The following is a 15111-nucleotide window of genomic DNA, read 5'->3' as shown; positions in this document are numbered from 1 at the left end:
CACCTCTATGACTCGATTTGCTGCACCCAAAACTGAGAGCTATTTCCCTATGTCCTAACTTTTATGAAATTTTCAAGCAAAAGATTCAATCTGTCAATGGGCAAAGTTTATCTAATGAGCAATAAAAATCTATGAAACCAAGGAATGGCATAATCCAGTTTGTATTCTGAATAGATGGCTATTTTTGAAAGATAAACTGAAGGAAGATATAGTAAACAGGATTCTAAATGGTCCCCAAGATTCCAACTCCCTGGTGTTCACACCTTGTATAATCCTATGAGTATGATGGGCTAGTTATTTCATTGATTAGATTATGTTATATGGCAAGTGATGGTAAGTCATTCCTGTGATTAAGCAATATTATATATAGCATACTAGTCTGAGGAAGGAGGGAAGTCAGTGCGATATTCTCCTACTGACCTGGAAAAAAAACAACTTACATCTTTATGGAATGGTTCTTGTAATAGAAACAGTAGGTGGCTGAGAGTGGCCCAAGTTGATGGCCAGCAAGAAAGCAGAAACCTTAGTTCTACAACCACAAGAAATGAAATACTGCCAACTGCCCCATGGGTTTGGTACAGACCTAGCTTCCAAAACGAACATAAACCAATATCTTGACTTCAGCTTTGGAAGATCCTGAATAGAGAATCCTGCTATGTTGTATCTGGACTTCTGACCTATAGAAACTGTGAGATAACAAATGGGTGTTGTTTTAATCTGATGTATTTCTGGTAATTTGTTACATAGCAATAATGCTATGTAACAACATTAGGTAACACTGGAGACAGAGAGATTGAATTGGATTATTGGAATAGTCTAGGTCAAAATGAGAAGGATCTGTAATAACGTTGAGTTTATTGGAATGAAGATGATAAGAGCATTGAATAAAGATCCATTAATAAAGAAAACATGATAGAACTCAGTCACCCACTGAATATCAGAAAAGAAAGTCCCAGATCTTGATGGTGCCAATGAACCTGGGGAAAGCAAAAATGAGAAAAGTTTCATTAGAAACATAATGAGTTCAGTTTGAGACAGTTTGGGATTATTAGCAAAAATGACCATAATTATTTCTCTCTATGTATCCACCTTTCTTTGCAGTGAGCGTTCTTAGTTTTTACCACCAAGAAGTGAAATCTATCCACCCCTCTCCTCTAGCTCCTTGAATCTGGGCTGGGTTTGAGACTTGTACTGGCCAGTATAATGCAGAGAAAGTGATGATGTGCTAGTTCTAAGTCTAGGCCTCAAGGGGACTCAAACACTTCTACCTTATTTCTCAGTACCATGTAGATTCAATGTAAGCAAGCCTAGTCTGGTCTACTGCCTCAGATGGAAGACCATGCATAGCAGAGAAAAACCATCTTGACTAAAGCCATCCTGGACCAGCCAGCCCCTACCTTACCAGGAAGTTGACCACAGACAGAGAAAAACTATGCAGCTAAGCCTAGCCCCAAATGCCGACCCACAGAATCATGAGCTAAACTAATAGTTATCATTTTGAACCACTAAATTTTTGAGTAGTTTATTATGCAGCAAAAGGTAACTTTTATAGAAATATTAAGTTTGAGATACTTGTGAAATATCCATTTAGGCATAAAGGGAGTTTAGGTTCTAGATCTGGATCTTAGTAAAGTAAATGAAGTTCGAGGTAGAGACTAGGAGTGATTAACATAAAGATGGTCCTTGATGTCAAATATAAGATGTAGGAATATTTTTTTATTCTGAACAAGACACTAATTTTCTGATAATAGTCACTACTATAAAAATATTATTCTTCATTCAACTCTATTATCATTACTTCTGAAGAGAAACTATCATGAGATGAACAATTAGGAAAAACGCCTCTAACAAAATTAATTAATTTTCTCTTGAGCTCGTTTTAAGTGTTATGCAGCTTAAACCATGTATCTCAGAATTAAATGTTTTGAAAACAAAGTCAAAACTTTCTCTCTCACTAGAACTGTTTTATCTTTACTTTTCTTAGTAGACCACCCTAACTGATGTACATGTCATATATCCATGCATAATAGATATATAGCTGGAAAGCGAAAGATAACCAACAGCTCTGTGATTTGATGTAACTGACAGGTCTCTTCCTCGTGTGATCTTTGCAATAACCTTGTGAAGTTAAGATTAGGACTATCCCCATTATACAGGTGAAGAAATAGAAATTCTCCGCCAAAGTTTAGAAAATTGCTCAAGATCACTCAACTAATAAATTAAATGGCCAAGGTTCAAACCTGGTTTTCTAGCTCAAAGTGTGTCCTACTTCCCACCATACAACCACATCCTAAAGGAGTTTTCACATCTATAATTGAATTCAGTTCCCACTACTATTTATAAGGTATCACTAATCATTCAAAAACTTTCTATGTCTTATAAAGCTTTCTTCTTGTCCTCCTAACACACTTTTATACAGATTATTTGCCCTGCCTAAAATCCCATGGATGCCACTCCACATGGCCCAAGAAATAGGGCAGGACCAGACTGGGTTATGCTCCCGAGTGAGTCACGCTAACCTATCTTGTCATTAGAAATGGCTCTGAGTCTTTATCTGCCCACAAACTCTAATTAATGATCATTTAACTGTACTGTCAACTCAGTTTAAATTTGAGTGATACCAGTTGTTTCTTCCGGGGGCCAACCAATAGGAACAGGGGAAAGCAGTCATGCATGCCATTGTCCAAGGGGCTCTGGGCCTATAGCAGCCCAGTTTAATGGGCATTCAGAGCTCATTAGTGAGGAAACACATCAGGAGTGACCGCTCTGGTGCCACACGTTGCAACTAATAGCACTGCCGAACAGAATCGTTTCTGTTTCTGCTCACTTGTTGTGAAATCCTTTCAATGTCAACAAGTGGTCGTGTCGGCAGGAGCCCGCCATCCTGCCTAGCAGTTTTATCCGTTGCTCCCCTGAGCCAGACTTGTGTCCTCCTCCATTGTCCAGTCCCACAAAGGAGCCTGAGCAATCACAAAGCTTTCACAGCCATTCATCATCAGCTCACCGATTCTGTGGGCAAGATTGCCCGCCAAAGTTTGGGCCAGTCCTGTGGGCATGGCATGTGTGGATCCACAGGCTGGACACCAGGCCTATGACCCCCATCTTGGGGATCTGAGCTGCACAGACATATACAATTTGATTATTTCCTTATCCAAGAGAAAACCAAAATTACAGGTAATGTATAGAATTGGACTAAGGATGTACTGAGAGCATAGTAAAAAAACGCAGGTGTGGCTAGTTTGGGTAAATTATTTTATCAGACAAAAATATTCCATAGTTTGGAAAAGAGGGAACTCTTTGATCGAAAGGAGGTTGAACCAATTAGATAGGTTTATCTGCTCAAAGGATGTATATTCTTTTATTCCTTAATAACTTGGTGCGTTTGCCCATAGAAATTAAAGCTGTCAATAAAATGCCATTTAAACTTTCTAAGCTACATTAGATTTTTAGAAAGAAAGGTAATATTCCCATTTGTGGAATGTTTTGATAACTAGGTGGTTGAAAATTGGTCATATTTGCTTGAAATACAGAAGCACTAACATTATTCTTCAGATATATAGCATCTCATACCACAGGATAAACACATTTTATTTTAAATAAAAGAATAAAATCTCTTCTTGGAAACAATGCTGCTTTATTTCTTCAGAGTTCTCCCCCAAATTGTTTGTTGTAATTCATTTTGTATTTGACTTAATAGGCAATGGTTAAAATGATAAAGGTCTTGAACCCTTCAGGTCATCCTTCAAGCCCCAAACCTGGCCCCTGGATGCCTTCTGTGTCCACCTTCCGTCTGCTCTTATATATAATTATTTTTAATTCAGACCCTACTAGATTTTTAAATTATTGGCTTCTGTGTTTGCATCCCTTGCTAGACTGAGAGCTGCTAGAAAGCTATTTCTACTTCTTGCTCATTTTGGTTGACTCAGCATATATCAATGTGTAGATGGGCAATAATTATTTGTTGAATTAAGTAATCGATGTCACAAAGGCGTCAGAAAGTGAAACTATGTCTTGTACTTTCTTCAAGGTACCACAAAAAGCAATTAACCTGTTAAACATTTTGGAGCATTACATCTAGTCCACATCATTTGAAAATTTATCTTTATTATATCTTTAAGATATAATAGATAAAAATTATTTCTTAATCAACATATTTGCAGTAGAATAAGAAAAATTTTAAATATCCATGTTCAAATATCTGACAACATGTCACCAAATTCTTTTTGTATTTTCTTTATAAGATGTGGTTTCTGTTGTATCTGTTGTTATTATCACTATAGTTTCCAATAATTGAGCATCTAGTATGTGTCAGACACAAACTAATGAAAACAGTCTTTGCATGTTCCAATCCACTCGGCTGTCTTTATTAATTCTATGAATATGCAGGGTAACATTATGGTGGTGTAATCCTTCTATGAATTACTATAGCTGCCACTCTATGCAAAAGCTTGGTATTTATAAAATCTTCTGAAATGCCATAGTGGTTGGGCTGTTTCAGATACTGAAGAGATGCAAAGAAGCAAGGGAATTTTGTTTCTAATGGATGCTCTTTTTTGTTGTTGTTGTTGTTGTTGTTATTATATTCCTTTCACATGGCTCTTTCAAAAGATAACTGTCTCACACATGGGTTTTACTTCTGTGGTCAAAGATGCATAATGCCAAGGTTAAGCACTTACCCCTTGCTTCTTTTTGAGGGAAGAGTTCACATGCATTAATTTTCAAAGGAAGTGTCCAGATGGTAGCTAAAAACATAGAATTTGAAGATTAAAATAAGATAAACAAAAAATAATGAATGTCTTATAGTTTGCTTTTTTAAAAATTCTCTCATTCCTTAGTAGGTTAGCTCTGACCTTCATAAGTGCAGTTTGGTTATAAATGACATGAATTTTATCACTTAATCTTTCTAAGGATCCTGTGAGATAAGTCTTACTATTATTTCCACTTTCTACGTGACAAAAATGAGGCATAGAGGAGCTAACCAATCTGCCCAAGGTTAAGGAGCTGGAGAGCCCTAGAACCAGGGTTGAGCTTCCTTCTAGGGCCTGTGTCCTTGATAAGAGAATATGTCTCCAGTATGAGGACATGGATGAAGTTTAAATTTACCTTGCTTTGTTTGACTTTTGTAGATGAAAATTTCTTTAAATAAGTCTCCTGCAATGGTGGAGCTACTTCAGCAATGTTGGCCCAGTATTCCTAGTAGGATGTCCCTAAGAGGACTGTACTACATGCAAGTTGCTATCTCCCGTTCTTCAAGCTCTGCAAGAAAGACTCACACCACCTGACCACCTCTAACATTTTACAACAGGATGCATTGGTGTCTGTTTTGTTTTTGCCTTGCAATCCTCACATGGAGGAAGTAATATAGAACTCTTAGTAAGAGCAGCTTCCATGTCCCCATTTGCACGAGAGCCTTGCAGCACATTTCTTTGGGGGACTTTAAAAAGGGTAATTGAGTTGTTTAAATCAAATTTGGGGTCCCCTGTCACAAATCATTACCTTGTCTTTCCTCTATCTCCTTGTTCTTCAGATTAATGGCACATACCATACACTGACCTCCATTAGCTTAATTTGGTTGAGACATTTTCCAGCCCATATCATCAAAATGAGAGAGAGAGAGAGAGAAAATTATGTTGGCCAGGGGACCATCTGTGGAGTGCAAAATATTAAAGAAGCAGGCATTTTTCTGCAATTTCTCATTTTTCATTTTTGAAACCACCCTATGTACAACTCTAGATACTTAAAATTGCCAACTCAACGTGATCCTCAGATTTCTGACTTGGATTTGGTAAACGAGGCTGGTATTTCTATCATCTAGGACCAAATTCAAAATATTCTTAACCTCAAATCCTAACACATGAGCTGCATAAAAAATGATTAAGCCTTTGACTTTTTAATCAAACATTTTTCTTAACTGTGTGCCATGTATGGCTCTCAAGTGCTATACACCTAGTATTACATGGGATGTGCTATGAATTTCAGTCATCTCCAAGCATACTTGCTCGACACACTCAATTCTTAGTGCGTTGATACATTAACCAGGGCTGGTTCCTTCCTTCTGTAACTAAGTTTTTCTAACTTAGTTTTTCTTAACTAGGTTTTTAACCTAGATTCTTAATTTAAACTTAATGAGGTTTTTCTAATTTTTCCTGTGAGGTTAATAATTATCATAATTATCATCTTTCTCTCTCTCTTTCTCTCTCTCACTCTCTCTCTCTCAGATTAAGAAATATGATCTATAGATTTAATGGTCACAATACAATTCAATTACACATGCATTTTTTTTAAAATATGTTCCAGGAAGTATCCCAGGACACTGCTTGAAGTGGAAAGTATACTCCTCACTAGAACACAAGTAGAGTGATCACTTACCTATAAAAATCTTAAGGTATTAAAAAATCCTTCCATAAACTCCATACAAACATAGGGTGGAAGTCTGGTGAAGTACATTGGAAAGGGGACAGGAGTCTGGATGGCGGCCCTGATTCTTCCTTAAGCGGCTGTGTGACTGGCCATGTCACTCAATCTCGCCAGGTCCTAGCTTCCTCCATACCAGGGCCTTTATCCACCCCCTACCGAAGACCCTTTAAATATCATCTTTTCCTCTGGTTCCTTATGTGTTGAAAGACTTAATTTTTTTAAAAAAAGAACTTTTATTAATGATCAACTTGTTGTTCATTAGTGATTTATTTTCTATTACAAGCATCCATAGACTTGACAACCAGATTTTTTCATGAACATGAAACCACAAGGTTGCCACAGTAATTTTATGACTGTATCTGAAATAAATACAATAATTTTTTTAAAGCACAGGCCAGAATTGCTTGAACTTTCTCAATTCATGACACCCTTAAGGCCTCAAATTTTTTTCATGGTGTTCCTAGGCCAAAAAACTATGTAGCAGTTTTGCTTATTAAGAACCTAGGTCCAAACAATTTGTTAGGGATTAATGTCCTGGTAACAAACATAGTAGCCAGTCAAAAAAATAATACACTTAAATTTTAAAAATTATTTTTTAATTTTATTATGAAACCACAATTATTTACTAATAGGACATATGTGCCTATTGGGGACTACACATCTTTAAAATTTTGAAATTAGATTTGCAAACAGATTATTAACAGATAATAATAAATTATTTCCTAATGAGGATTGACTTGCTTTTATTAGAGCAGTTATAGAGAACTCAGTATCACAAAGATAGAACATTATCAAAAAATATATAGCACAATCTAATGTTGAAACTGTGAACTACCTTGAGCTAGAAATTTCCCTAGTGTCTGACAGATGTTGAGTTTTGCTGTTTTTCAGAAATTTAAAATTATACTACTGTGTCCCTTTGAGTTCACGGACATCCCTGCCCCCAAATAATCCCACCCCAGTATTCCTTAGTACAGTTTGGGAACCACAGAACTAGGCAATGGCCAAATGTTGAATTATCACTGGGCTATCTGAAAATTACGGAGAGCTAAGAGGTGCCATTATGACTTTCTAAGACCCCAAGTCAGAAACCACTAGACAAAAGGATCTCTAGAGCCTTCCCTTTTAACTCTAATATTATATTCTTCATCCACTCAGTACTTAGTGCCTACTATGGGTCAGAAATTGATCCAAGGTCTTAGGCTGTATCATCAAACAAAATGGACAAAAATCTCTGCCATCTCGGCAATTGCGTTGTAGCAGAAGACAAAAAAAAATAAAGTAAACATAATGAATAAATGAATTATGTTGTGTGTTGCAAGGTAATAAGTGGAGAAAATCAGAAGTTTCCAGGGCAACTACAATTTTAAACAGGGTTGTTGGGAATAGATCTTATTGAAAAGTGGCATCTAAGCAGAGACTTGGAGAAAGTGAGAGTCAGTCCTACACAAATCTGGGAGAAGACTGTCTCAGACGAGAGAGTTAGGTACGGGCTCTAAGGCAGCAGAATATCTGAGGGTGCTCAGGGATCAGCAAGGACACAGGTGTGACTGGATCAGGGCCATCAAGAGATGGATTGGTAGAAAAAGAAGTCACAGATGAAGCAGAGTTGGAGGCAGAACAGGTGCGGCTGGTAGACCACTAGAAAGGCACTTGGTTTTCGTATGGAGATGGAGAGCCAGTGGAGGTTCTGAGTGGTACTGTGAAATGATCTGACTTACATTTTAACAGGATCACTTCAACTACAGCATTGAAACAGAGTATAGGGATAGGGGAACAATTAGAGAGCTATTACAGTAATCTACGTGGCAGTAATTATGACATGATATGATACAATATGATAATATGTAACATGAAATAGTATGTATAATATGTTGCTATATATTATAATTAATATGTATTATATGTTTAGTAATATAGTTAATGGCAACTTAAGATAGTTTCAGAAGAGGTAAAAATGACTGGGATTCTGGAAGTATTCTGATGGTAGAAACAAAAGGACATTCTGATGGATTCTGGAATGTGAAAGAGTAAAGTCAAAAGGCACCAATATTTGGGACCTAAGGCAAAAAGGAAGTGTTACAACTTTCAAGATTTTAAAACATTGATATTACTCAGCCCCTAAAATAATAAAATTAGCTTTGATGTTTGATTTTGAGTGTTTCTATTTGTTTACCTTTTACACTCAATACTGCTTAACTTAGATATTAAACAATTTTACTAGGAAATTACTTCGGAACACATTAGCAATAGTTCAATCCAACCAGGTGCATAACACAAAACACAAATATTTAATGAAAAATATCTTTTCTCTAACAAGGAGGCATCTTGAATTTTATATAGCAGGCAAGGTCTAGGCCTTCTGGATGACTTAGAGATAAATTATACTTCGCTCTTGTCCTCAAGAGATGTACAATCTAAGAGGAAATATTTAAAGATAAAGGGACTAGAAAAAAAGGTGCAAATAAAAAAAAGATAACTTCTAGCTTTTGATGTGAAAGGAGAGTGTCAGGCAAAAGGACTCATGAATTAAATGGGCCTCCAGGAATGGATAGAGCTTAATCCTGCTGAGATGAAAAGGAAGAGTAGCCCCTAGGGTCTACAAATTAAAACAGAGCCAGGAATGGATGGTTGTTTTTAAGGTAAGATTGCTTTTGATACCAAGATAGAGAAGCCACGAGTGGAATTTGAAATTGATTTAATATAAAATGAAGAACCACTCAAGAACCACTCAAAGTGATTCAACAGAGAACTAGCTTGAGTGATAATGTATAAGGCAGAAGGGAGGGGCGAGAAACCAATAACATATGACCTAAGTAAGAAGGGAATAAAGACCTCATCTAGGTTAGTGGCAGAAAAAGTAGAGACAGATTTAAGAGATTATAGGCTGGGCTTTCTCCCAACAGTTCCTTGACTAAGAGAAGGACTTTGAGGAGATCTCGTTCATGTTCACCAAAATACCTGTACTAGAGGCTTTCCTCCCACACCATCATGCCCTCTCCAATATGCAGAACAGAGCCAATTCTCTACCTGAAGAGATGGGTGAAAGGGAAGAGGTTTAGAAAGTTAAAGAAAGAAGGCTTCCCACACATGGCAAGTTGGATGAGGACTGAGAAAAAAAAAGTCTCCGGCTGCCCTAAGTCCTAAGTCATTTAGGACCTAGATGTCCTAAGTTATTTCTGCTGGTTACCATCGAGAGATGAGTATTAGATGTCATCAGAAGGACCATGAACAGAACTGCCCAGCATGGCCATATCCATTGATCATTACAAACTTCTACAGTGAGCACTGGCTCAGCTCCCCATGGTTTACAGACCTGGCTTAGGATAAAATGCACAGGAATGGAAGTTGTACAAGCCACGAATGTGGTCGATCCTGGCCTCCTTGTCCTGGAGCCCATAAACCTCCTTCCTTATTCACATTCCCTCTGGTCCTTTCATTTTTCCCTCCAACGAAAGATATCCTTATCTAGTGGGTGTAGATAGGAGAGTTGGAACTAACAATAGATTTCTTCAAATACAATGTTTACACACTGAGTTATTTTGGAGTCTTGGTTTTTGAATTCGAAGGCTCAAGATTGTTTCATTCTGTGACATTTCTTTATTCTCCCATGAGTGGTGGTCTTTGTAACACAGAATGTAGATGTAAAAGCACAGGATGTGTGTGTGTGGGATGGGGGGACCTTGTCTTATTTATCAAAATATCCTGCTGTAGGAGTATAGAGTTTGAATCTATAGGTCTTAGTGACCAGTTAGATAGGAGAATGCCACAAAGATGGAAGCAGGTTTAACAATAACTAACTGAGATGTGGTAAAACTTTGTTGGAGACTCAATAGACATCTTTGGGGAAATAAGAAGCCAGGCATTAGGAATGAATGACTGCAGAAACCTCTGCTCAGGGTTGAGATCTAAGGTTGTCGTTATAGAAGACATCTCCTACTAAGAATCACAGGACAAGATAAATTGTTAAGGAAAAAAAAAAAGAGAGAGAGAGAAGGGTTACAAAAAACCAGAACTCTAGAGAAGGTCCATAATTTTCCATGCAAGTAAAGTGATGCTTATGGTGATGTGACAGAGGCTTCTAGCTTACATGAAGAAAAAATGACAGATGTTCAAGCTGGATTTGGAAAAAAAGGAGGAACTTTAGATCTAATTATGAACATTCCTTGGCTACCGCATTGCTCCAAAGGATTTCAAAAGGAGATCAGTCTACATTTTATAGACTTCATTAAAGTCTTTGACTGTACACATCATAAAAAACTATTGGTTGCTCTGGGAAAAAAAACGAGTGTGTCTCAGCACTTGAATGTCCTTATACATAACCTGTATTGTGGATCGAAAGCTGCTGTCAGGACAGGATACAGTGAAGCAGAATGGTTTCCTACAGGCAAAAGTGTCAGACAAGGGTACATTTTACCCCCCCTATTTGTTTAATTTGCATGCAGAACGTATCACATGAAAAACTGGTCTCGACTCAGAGGGAGGAGGAGTGAAAATTGGTGGAAAAAATATCAATAATTTAAAATATTCAGATGATACCATCTTGCTGGCAGGAAGTAGCAATGATTTGAAATGACTTCTGATGAAAGCAAAAGAAAAAAGTGCCAAAGCAGGGACTGCATTTAAACACCAAGAAGACAAAAGTCATGACTACAGAAGAAATACAGAACTTTAACATAGATAATGATAGTATTGAAATTGTTAAAGATTTTTCTGGCCTTGGTTCAGTCATTAATTCAAAAGGAGACTGCAGACAAAAAAAAAAAAAAAACCAAGAGAAGGTTGAGACTAAGAAGGGCAGCAAAGAAAAAATTAAGAAAGATCACCAAGAGCAAAGATATCATTAGAGGCAAGTCTAACATCATTCACACCCTCGTATTACCAATTACTACATACAACAGTGAAAGCTGTACAGTAAAGAGGACTGATAGGAAAAAAAATAGATTCCTCTGAAATACGGTTTTGGAGGAGAGCTCTATGGATACCCTTGGCCATTAGAAAGATGAACAGTTGGCCCCCAGAGCATCATCGGAGGCAAAAATAACAAACTTGAAACTGTCTTACTTTGGGTTCATCATGAAAAGATAGGGCTTGTTTTTGTAAAAGACAATAATGCCGGGAAAATAGAAGGCAGAAGAAAAGAGGAAGACCAACTGCGAGATGGATTGACTCCATCAAAGAAGCCGTAGGCATGAGTCCACAGGAGCTGAGCAGTGCTGTTGAGGACAGGACGTCACGGACATCTGTCATTCGTAGGGTTGCCAAAGACAGAACTCTGGGAACAGAGAGTAATGAGAGGAGTCCAAGAAGAAATGAACAGGAAGAGACCAAGGATGGCGACACATCACAAAGGTGTCAGGCTGAGTGGACAAAGGAGCAAAGAGTTGTTTATGCTAGAGCAAGGTAAAAAGGCCAGAGGATAAAAATGATTTGGCCTCTCACATGCCCTGGTAATAGTCTTGGCTGCTTAGTTATTAAATATTTCAATATGTAATTATTCCATGATACAACCTTTTTAAAAACTTGTGGCAACAAAGGCTTGAGAATTATTCAGTTGCTACTTCATGATACTCAGTCAATATGGGTAGATGGGAGTGGGGTAGACTGGGTCATTGGGATGGGAGAGACAGGAGAATACGTTGTACTGAAGTCATTCAATAAATAGATATATAACATTTTGAGAAAGAATGTCTCAGATGAGATGCGGATCACTGTAAAAGATGTATTCTTTTGTTGTTACAGTAAAAGAAGCGGCGGCTCAGTATAATTAAGAATTCTGTTAACTTAGATCTAGTTGTGAATATTTTCATGTTGTAATATCACAGAGACTGGAAATCCAAGGTACTTTTAGCTAGGATAGTATAACAAAATCCCATATTCAAATCCTGACTTTCTTCGAGCAAATTAACAAAAGAGTGTAAATAAGGAATTTGATATCCCTTCTATTGTTAGCTTCCTACATCTTCAGAGCACATATTCTCCTAAAAAGCTGTGGATAGCAGCAATTCGTGTGCTTCCTGCTCTGTTCTCTAATGACTGAGACTTGTGGCGGACAGGTAATAGAAATTTCTTCAGCCCAGAAGCTATTGTAGGAAACTAACATTCTCTGCGTTGTCCAGCAAGAAATGCTAAGAATCAGAGAAAGCTATTCTCTAATAAGCAAAAGCAAACCAAATAAGAAATTACTTTTCTTTATACACTGACTCTTCTCTCCAAGTATTCTGATAAGCGACCATCATATCATCGGTCAAGTACTATTGATGACATCCAACCTCCCAGTGCCCTCTCCCACCAACGTTCTCTTGTATTATGAAATTTGACAAACCACTAGATAAAATAAAAGTCACTTAGTCTCACAGTGAGGGCAGAATTTAGTGTTATAGGAAAAACAACACTGTGCATTCAATGACTTGGCTCATCTAGAGGGAAAAAGTGATTTCAACTGAAACACATTATTATTTCATGTGTTTTTAAAGGCAGAAGGTACATAAAAGCCTGCAATGTCTTTTAAATGAAGGACAACAGATCTCTGGGCTTGGCAAATGAAGCATGAGTAACAAGCATCTCTGCCTTGATCACAGTATTTATAACCGACAATTGAATAATCCCAGTCCCCAGATTAATTATAGATTTGTATTTTCTTTTACTAACATGAGAATTTTTATTTGGATGAGACTTTACATTTCTTCTGTTTCTTTCTCCCATTTCTATCTCAAACCAAAGGGAGGACAGTTCCCATATCACATTACCATACTAGATACAAAAACAGAAAATGAGGAGAAGATATAATGAACTACAAGAGTGTTCTGTGACCCCAGGGAAATGTTTGTTCATGTATCTTTTTTTTAAATTTAAGACTGCAAGAAAAAAAAAAAAAACTTCACAGAGAAGTAAACCTGAGACATGATTCAAGAGCCAGACAGTTCAATGAACAGGATAATCGGGGTAGTTTTTGACAGGTGCGGCTGCTTGCCTATAGCTGGCATATAATCATTACCATTTTAATAAGGCTCTAATAGGGGGGCTGATCATTCAATGGGGTGTGAGGATCCTAATTCAGCTCCCAATCCCACATGAATGTGCTAGAATTTGCAAGCTTTGTTTTCCTCTTTTGTACCTCTGAATGCCAATAATTACTGGCTATAGATTCAAAAATTCTTAGAACTGGAAGCTAAATTAGCTCTCCTAATACTGCACAAGAATGTCAATACTCATAAAAAAAGGAAGCAAGTGGTTTTTTTGTATTCTTTTTTTTTATTATTATTACACTTGTAAGCATTGTGAAGACCAGCAGTTGAAGTGGGCTGGCTTACAGCATAATAATGACATTACTGTCTCGCATGAAGAGCCCTCCCCCTTTCAGGAACAAAAAGTTATCCATTGGTCGAAATAAAATAAATGTTATAAAAATCATACGTTACTTTTAGCTTTCTGCTTTTCTTGCTGTGAAAGGCTTCTCTCTGGTCTGGTTTAGAGACTATATTTGTAAATATTCTAGAACTCCTGGTTGAAATGCAGACATCTCTCTGAAAAAAAAATCCTTGGATCATAGATGGAATTATAATAATAACTACTATCATATTAGATATCATTACTTAGCACAATGTTCTGGATGCTATGCTTGATGCTTTATGTGGATTATCACGTTTAATCTTCCAACACCTCTATAAAGTAGGTGTTTTTTTTTTCCTTAGGCCCATTTACAGAGGATGCCACTTAGAATGATCAGATAATTCACCGAAAGTCATACATACAGTAACTGGTGGAGAAAAGATTCAAACTGCCTATATAACACAATTTCAGTTTATGTTTTATATATATATATATATATATATATATATATTATATATATATATGTTATATATATATATATCTATCTCAGTATGATATATCTTCAAGGCTCATGCATTTAATTCAGTGGTGACTGTGCCTCACCCTATGTCCCACTCAATGTCCCAAGATGCCACAAGCTATTGACTTCCCCACTGTTGGCAGAAATATTCCTCCATGGAGCTAGGAAAACTGACTGAGATGACGCTTTGTCTGATTCCAGGAATTGACTTTCAGGTGAATTGACTTTCAAATTCACCTTCCTTTACACATCAGACCACACGTTCTCTCCAAACAAGCCATGGGAAATGAAATCTTCAGTTTTTGATAGGAAAGCTCCAAAATGTAATTTGTCTGTACTGACAACTTGCTACGTTACTGTTTTTGGGGAGTCATACTTGTTAGCTTCTAACACAGTGCGTGGAAGCAGCTAGGTACCAAAAACACTTTTGGTTAATATCGCACCATTGCTTACCTAAAAACAAAATCTCTTCTGTGACAACCAGTGACTTACTGAAGTTCCATGTCTGTCTTTATAGCCTAAGAATACTGATTACTATTAAAAAAAATACTGATTACCTATCAAAAACTATGGTCAAGCTTTGTTTTGTCTGGTTGATATATTTTATTCATAAAATTTTAAACTAAATTTTGAATCCAATTTTCATGATGCTTCAGAATTATCTTCACTAGGAATCAAGATCACCGGGGACCTTTAAAATACACACACACGTATACACAAATAAAACCTCCATGAATTGTACCCCAGCCCATGTGAAACATAACTAGGAAAATATATCGTTAAGCCAAATTTTTATACGAAAGATTGGACTCTTGCTTACTTTCTGATGGACCAATATGAAT

The 15111-nt window shown here is 37.0% G+C and overlaps 1 long non-coding RNA gene across 1 annotated transcript; it reads right to left on the bottom strand.

Annotated features, from left to right (window-relative positions):
* Nucleotides 1–795: 795 nt before the first annotated feature.
* LOC118613750 lies at nucleotides 796–13944 on the bottom strand. Its single transcript, XR_004955781.1, has 3 exons — nucleotides 13839–13944; nucleotides 4677–4742; nucleotides 796–977 (listed from the first exon to the last, which is right to left on the bottom strand). It is a non-coding gene; the product is annotated as an uncharacterized LOC118613750 (long non-coding RNA).
* Between the last annotated feature and the right edge of the window lie 1167 nt (nucleotides 13945–15111).

This window comes from Rousettus aegyptiacus, unplaced genomic scaffold (assembly GCF_014176215.1).
Source record: "Rousettus aegyptiacus isolate mRouAeg1 unplaced genomic scaffold, mRouAeg1.p scaffold_m13_p_2, whole genome shotgun sequence".
NCBI lineage: Eukaryota > Metazoa > Chordata > Mammalia > Chiroptera > Pteropodidae > Rousettus > Rousettus aegyptiacus.
The sequence above is the reverse complement of the archived record's forward strand: the minus strand, read 5'-3'. Positions and strand labels throughout refer to the sequence as shown.